The sequence below is a fragment of the Nyctereutes procyonoides genome, unplaced genomic scaffold (genome assembly GCF_905146905.1).
Source record: "Nyctereutes procyonoides isolate TBG_1078 unplaced genomic scaffold, NYPRO_anot_genome, whole genome shotgun sequence".
Lineage (NCBI taxonomy): Eukaryota > Metazoa > Chordata > Mammalia > Carnivora > Canidae > Nyctereutes > Nyctereutes procyonoides.
This window is the reverse complement of record NW_026575128.1, coordinates 9243923-9251332: the sequence shown is the minus strand read 5'-3', so window position 1 is coordinate 9251332 and position 7410 is coordinate 9243923. Positions and strand designations below refer to the sequence as shown.

The 7410-nt window shown below is 41.5% G+C and overlaps 1 protein-coding gene across 1 annotated transcript in view; it reads left to right on the top strand.

Annotated features, from left to right (window-relative positions):
- Positions 1-203: 203 nt before the first annotated feature.
- Positions 204-7410, top strand: part of ZFYVE9 (zinc finger FYVE-type containing 9) — a 185705-nt gene continuing 178498 nt past the window's right edge. The window contains exon 1 of the mRNA XM_055341934.1: positions 204-418. The gene's annotated coding sequence lies outside the window, so the exon portion shown is untranslated. The remainder of the gene's footprint in view (positions 419-7410) is intronic.

Below are 7410 nucleotides of genomic sequence, written 5' to 3'. Positions count from 1 at the left end.
CCCGGGGCGGGGGCCGGGCTTCCGAGGGCAGCGCCGCGCCCGGAGCCCCCGCCCTCCCCGCCGCTCGCGCCGGGCGGCCGCCGCAGTCCCCGCGCCGTAGCGGGCCGTGGGGCCCAGGGGGCGCTGTGGGCCAGCGGCGCCGGCGGCGGGAGCGGCCACGGCGACGCTGGAGGCTCCGCCGCCGCCCCCCCCCCCCGCCCGCAGCCCCGCGCCCGGCCCGGCTCAGCGGCGCCCCTCCGGGACCCGCGTGCTGCGGCGGCCCGTGAGCCCCATGCGGCTCGGCGGGCGCTGGGCCTCAGCAGCAGCGGCGGCCGCAAGCCCTTCAGGAGCGGCAGGCGTCGCGGCGGCGCCCTCCGGAGGAGGCTGTCGGCCCAGGCGCGGCCCCCCGGCCATGCCGAGGCGGCGGCCGCGGCTCGAGGTGAGTGTGGCACGGCGCGGGGGACCCCCGGCCTCCCGCCGCATGAGGGGCTCGGCGGCCGCCTCCGCCAGCCCGCGGCTCGGGCCTCGAGCCTTCCCTCCGCGTCCCCGCGAGGCGCGAGGCCGGGGCGACTAGGCCCCGCGCCGCCGGGAAGCCCTCGGCCTGGCCTGGGTCCCGGCGGCCGCGGCGGGCGCGCCCCGACCCCCGCGGGCGGCCCGGGCCCGCGCACCCCGGAGGCCGCCGCTCGGCCCCGCGGTGGGGGCGGGGGGCTGCCAAGAAGGGGGCGCGGAAGCCCGCGGCCCTCGCGGCCGCTGCCAGGGTCGCCCACCGCGCACCGGGCGGGAACAGCAGCTTGCGTCGTATTCGAGCTGAGATTTCCTCACCTGCCGCGAGCTCGCCCCTGCCGCTTCCTGTGACATTTACCTCCGAGATGGGGCTGTTGGAGAAAGCCCCTCCTAGCTTGGCGCCAAGTTTCCTACATAAATACTCATAATGATAAAAATATCCTTTTTTTTTTTAAACAATGGTCTGTTCCCCCTTCTCCCTAATAAGAGTGTGAATATTTTAATGCCTCAGTTCTCAATACAAAGAAGTTCCACCTATTAAATAGATCCCCAGAGTGGATGACAAGGGGATTTTAAAAAGTCAGGCTAACTACACTAATGACATACCTGGTCGAAATGGGACAGTCTAAATTTTAGAGGTTAAGTGATCTGGTATTAATGTGAAAAATAATGATTACAGATTGATACCTTAAAGCCAGGTGTTTTGGTGTTTATGGTTTATGATAAATGTGGTTACAGGTTATTCTTGTTTTCCTATTACGTATGTGAAGGTTACAGGATTAATAAGTACTTCTAGAACTTTGATAATTGTGAATAAAATCTGCTTATTGTAGAAAATTCGAAGAATACAGAAACCTGTGTCAACTCTCAATAAATATTTAATAGTGCGGAAAAAGTCACCCCATAATCTTATAGTTAGTACATTTTGATGGTCACTTAAAGTTTTAAATGGGCTTGTACTGTTGGTGATTTAAAAGTTATTGGCTTATGATTACTTTATTAATTATTCAAATTATGTTTAATTATTATTTCTGTCAGGTTCAGAGTTAACTGGTTCCCTTTTACTATTTAACATCCAGTCGTTTTTGTAGGACTTACAAAAATGTTTTACTAAATTATGTTGCAGTCATAGTTGAACTCATCAACTATGTGAAGAGAGAGGCAGAGACACAGGCAGAGAGAGAAGCAGGGTCCATGCAGGGGCCTGAGGTCTGCAGGCTCCTGAGGTCTAGAGAAGTTTGGTGTAGTAAACATTTTTGAGGACCTTTCCTGTTAGATGTGGTAGGCTTGGATTGTTTTTGTAAGATTTTGCTTAAATACTTAAAACTGTAAAAAAAAAATTGGCTTGATTAAAATAATTGGGGGGAGTAGATTAAGTTTCAGAAGTCTAGTTCAATTCTCAAAGGGTCTCTAAAGACTAAACCATTAGAATCAGCTGAGTGCTTATTAAGATATGCAGATTCCTGGTCCCTTGAATCAGGATTTCTAGAGATCATGGTGGCCAAAGGATCTTTATTTTTATCAAGCTCCCCAATTCGTAGTCCTCTTAAAGTTTGAGAATCACTGATATACGAAGTTAAAAGTTAACTAACCTGGTCAAGCCTAAATGACAGTATCTGTTTTCTAGCAAAGCTATCAGTCTTAAGTGGCAGTACGATCATTTATCATAGCAACAGATAATGGTGTTACAATCTTAGAAAGAAAAATGATATTTCAAGGGATAGCTGATTCAATTAACATATATCAAGAGCCTTTTCTGGTGGCTGTGGTGTTATAGGATACCTGGCCACTTATCTTGGCACTTAATCTCTTCTTGGACTTTGAAGTCATTGTCTATAAAATGTAGATAGATACTACGCTTACCTTGCAAGGCTTTTAGGGTTAATTCATCTGAAAAAGTTTTGTAATTTGTGGAAGATCTTTATAAAAGTTTAGCTATTAGTATTAAGTGTTAGGTCCTGTGTTTGGTGTTCTAGGAAGCACAAAAATGACCATGGTCTCTCTGCTAGCAACTAGCCAACTGTGGAGATAGAACTCTTACGAGGCAGACAAGAGTTGAGCAGAACATGCTGGATCTCTCTTTAAGGCTTCGAATATTTGGGGCACCTGCGTGGCTCAGAGGTTGGGCATCTGCATTTGGCTCAGATCGTGATACTGGGGTCTTAGGATCAAGTCCCACGTCAGGCTTCCTGCATGGAGCCTGCTTCTGCCTCTGCCTCTTTCTCTCTCTCTGTCTCTCATGAATAAATAAAATCTTAAAAAAAAAGAAAGCTTCGAATATTTAATCAACAGCTTGCCCTTTAAGAATTAGTAATTTTTATATGTGATCATTCCCTTCTATTCTATAATTGTTTTATTCTGTAAGGAGAAAGTTGTATATGTTGCCTGGTAAGTAATAGTTGTATATTCTTTTTTTTAAATTATTATTTTTATTTATTTATGATAGTCACACACACAGAGAGAGAGAGAGGCAGAGACACAGGCAGAGGGAGAAACAGGCTCCATGCACCGGGAGCCCGACATGGGATTCGATCCCGGGTCTCCAGGATCGCGCCCTGGGCCAAAGGCAGGCGCCAAACCGCTGCGCCACCCAGGGATCCTGTAATAGTTGTATATTAACTCCCTTTGAAAGGCAGAATGAATGAAGATGGTCCCATTTCTTCTTCTGTTGCTAAGCTACCAGTGTGCATCCCATTCAGTAAACTTTTATTTGGCACCTGTTATATATGTTGGCCACAGACAAGTTGCAAGGCACAAATCTCGTTTGAAAGATAATTGCCTGGACTTAAATACATTCCTAAAGACATTGTGTGTGTGTGTGTGTGTGTGTGTGTGTGTGTGTGTGTGTGTGTGTGTGGTGGTGTTTTATGGTTGCTAATTGCATGATGTGGTACAGAGTATGGAGTCAGATGTGGGCAGGAATTCTTACTACAACTCTTAGAACAATGTGACATTTAGATCCTGAGTTGCTTCTTATGTAGTAATAATTGGAGTAGTACCCATCACAGAGAAGTAGAACTAGTTCCATGAGATAAAAATAATGAAAAGCAATTAGCTCAGGATCTTTTAAAAGTACCCAATAAATGTTCACATCCATTTCTCTTTTTGGGAAAAACAAAATTAAAAATAGGGTTTGGAATTTATATGTGACTTAAAACATGGTAGCTTTAATTTTTTTTAGAGAATGAATCTACTTTTGGAATTCTTAAAAATTTTTGATAGAAAACAATTTTGATTGTAATTATTATACATATTTCCCGTCTCATTTTTACTGAATGAGCTATTCTGTATGTATAGGGTACACTTATTACATTGTCAGAGTTTTATTTTCCATTATTCATTTTCGGACTTTTACGTGATTTTTTATTTTACTTGTGTGTACCTGACTTGCATTATATAGAGCAACATTTTTAGTGTGAGGTAATAATGAGAGATAAATAGTTGCAGTTATTGAATAAAACTAGTCTATATACTTAGTTTTCAAAAACTATCAATTTGTTAAATTGCATTATTTAAAAACTGAACGGTCTTCAAAACATAGACTTTTCTTTACAAACTGTAGATTAGATCTAGATTTTTATAACCTGTCAGATATGGGATTCAGTCTTTTAACCTATAGGACCTTGAACAAATTTCCTACCCCTTTAAGCCTTAATTATTCTATAAAATGAAGCTGTTAATGCCTATTTTATAGAATTATTGTAAAGATTAAATGATACAGTATGTAAATCAGAGCTGCAATTCAATCTCATGAATCCTGGTAAATCATTGTTACCCTGAAAGTGGAAAGTATACTTTTTGTTTACTTGTATTTGAAAAAACTTGAAAGATCATTATTTATACAGTTTACAACTAGGAAATAAAATCAATATGATTAATTTTGAACTATTAGAGATTGCTAAATTAGGGAGAAATTAAGGTATCAGTAGAGTTAGTATTTTAATGGTGTAGTTAGTGGAATGTTTTATGCTTTATAAATAAATATTTAATAAAACAACTTAAAAATGCTATGTTTAGGGACACTTGGGTGGCTCAGTGGTTTAGCACCTGTCTTCTGCTCAGGGCATGATCCTGGAGTCCCCAGATAGAGTTCTGCATCGGGCTCCCTGCATGGAGCCTGCTTCTCCCTCTGCCTCTGCTTGTGTCTCGGCGTCTCTCTCTCTGTCTCTCTCTCTGTCTCTCTGTCTCTCATGAATAAATAAATAAAATCTTAAAAAAAAATAAAACACTGAAGTAGTAAATCCATGCCCTAGGTTTTAAAGATTAATTAAACTTAAATGAAAACTTAGTATCTTTTGAGGGAAGGAGTCTTAGGAAGTAAGACCTAAGGAAATGATAAAATGAGTCTAGAACTTTTCATTAAAAAAGAAAGTTTGGGTGTATTCAGTCCTGGGTTCTCCTGGCTGTTTGAAATAATGTTAACTTTATTAGTTAAAGTTAACTTTAAGATGTAAAGTGAAGAATACATATATTTCAGTTAAATTTAAAATATTAGACAAGACTCTTTTTTAACAGCTTTGTTGAGATATAGTTCAAATACTATACAGTTAACCCATTTAAAGTGTACAGTTCAATGCTGTGAGGTATTCAGAGTTATGCAGATATTACCAGCATCTGCTTTTTGATATTTTCATCACCCCAAAAAGAAATCCACTCCCTGTTTCCTCTCAATCTACCCAGCCCTAGGCAACCACTAATGTGCTTTCTGCCTATATCCCATCTCTTCTGGACATTTCGTATAAGTGGAATCATAAGATATATGATTGGCTTATTTCTTTGAGCATAATGTTTTCAGGGTTTGTCCACGTTTTAGCATGTACCAGTAATTCATTTCTTTATACTACTGAATGATACTCCATTATAGGGATATACCACATTTTATTTATCCCTTCGTCAGTTTGGGTTATTTTTTCTTTTGGGCTGTTATGAACAATGTTACTGTGAACATTTTTTTTATTTATTTTTAAAGATTTTATTTTTTATTAATGAGAGAGGCAGAGAGAGAGAGAGAGAGAGAGAGAGAGAGAGAGAGAAGCAGACTCCACGCAGGGAGCCGGACATAGGACTCAATCCCAGGTCTCCAGGATCACACCCTGGGCTGAAGGCAGGTGCCAAACCGCGGAGCCACCCAGGCGTCCCTACGGTGAACATTTAATGTACAAATGTTTTCCTTTGTTTTGGGTATACACCTAGTGTTATATTGTCAGGGTCAAAAGGTAACTTTTCAAACCTTTTTGAGGACTGACCGTTTTGTATTCCCACCAGCAATGTAGAAGGGTCCAGTTTCTGCATATCCTCACCAACCCTTATTATTATCTTTTTTTTTTAGATCTTTTTAATTAGAGCCATCTTAGTGGGTGTGAAGTGGTAAATTAAGGCTCTATTTGAGGATTATAACTTTTACTTACAGTCATTATGTAAATTGATGAGGCTTTTACTTGCAGATAAATTACGGGAGTCTTTAATGATAAGGAATCTTTTTGCCTTGAGGACAAAAGCTGTGAACTTTCTAGTTTCCTGTTTAGTAAACAGTGAACTGGACAGAACTAGTTAACCACGTTGCGTAGTAATGGGAAGAGTGTTATGGGGATTTCCAGCTGGAAGATTATCTTCTAAGAATATTTCCTTAAGTTCAGTTTTCCTTTAATTGTTAAAACATTTCTAAAAAGATAGAGTCCAATAGCATAAATATGCTACCCATTAACATTTCTAACATAGTAAGTGTTAGGTTTTTTCCAAAATGAACAGCGGAGAAATAAAAAACCCAGCAGAGCCAGGCAGTAGGTTTGAGAGTGCTTTAATGGGGAGTGCCCCCGGGCGAGGTGGCCTCTGAGTCAGGGAAGGCGCACCGCACCGGGGGTTCGGGTGAGTCCCTTGCCAAAGTAGGCAAGGGAACATCGTGCGCCTAGGGGATTGGCTGGGGGTGGTCCCTGGCTGGAAAGTCCTTGATGGAAAGTTTTGGTTTCCCATCTAGGCTTCCATTTACTGGAGATGATGTGGTCATGGCTGCTTTGGCCCGAAGATCAGCCTTTTTGGGTGCCGGGTGCCCCTGTCTCTCAGCCAGCCCAACATTAAGGATTGTAAGGATTGTCATTGTCTCTCCATGATATGTAATTTTATATAAATATAGTTGAGTCATTGTTCTTTATCACCGCCCAACGGACTTTAAGTAATCTCTACACCCAATGTGGGGTTCAGACTTAAAACCCCAAGTTCAAGAGTTGCATGCTCCACAGAATGAGCTAGCCAAGAGCTCCTATTCTTTATTATTATACATAGTATAGTCCCCTATTGTTTGTTCCCATTGAAGATATTAAAGCTTTTCTATGAGGTTTTGTAGAACACAGGTCAAAGTCAGCAATAATAACTTGGTAATGTTTCTAAAGATTTTTTCAAACTAGTTAGGAGATACATCAGGGAACTATTGTTTGAGCAAAGTGCAAGTTTTGGACCTTCATTCTATATACACAGTATTTTAAGTGTTTAGGATCACTTTTAGGTCCTTTAATGCAGACCTTCAACTGAATGAGATAAAAAGGCCTCACTGGTTTGTTATACAGTCTTTTAGTTGTTTCGAATGTCATAAGTTCTATAGAAAATTACAAAAAACATTAGTTCTGGAGCCTTTTGACTAGGATTAATGAAGAGATATGCATTTTTATTTGTAATATGATTCTTCTTTTTTTTAAGATTTTTATTTTTAAGTAATCTCTACATTCAAGGTGGAGTGCAAACTCACAACCCCGAGATTAAGAGTTGTATGCTTTATGGACTGAGCCAGCCAGGTGCCCCTGTAATATGGTTCTTTTCTAATCTCTTGTTACAGTTTGGTAGTTTATCTGCCAGTTTGTTTTATTAAAATGAAGAAAGAGTAAATGGTATATGTTTTTGTATTATATTGAAACAAAATATTGGTTACCTCAAAAT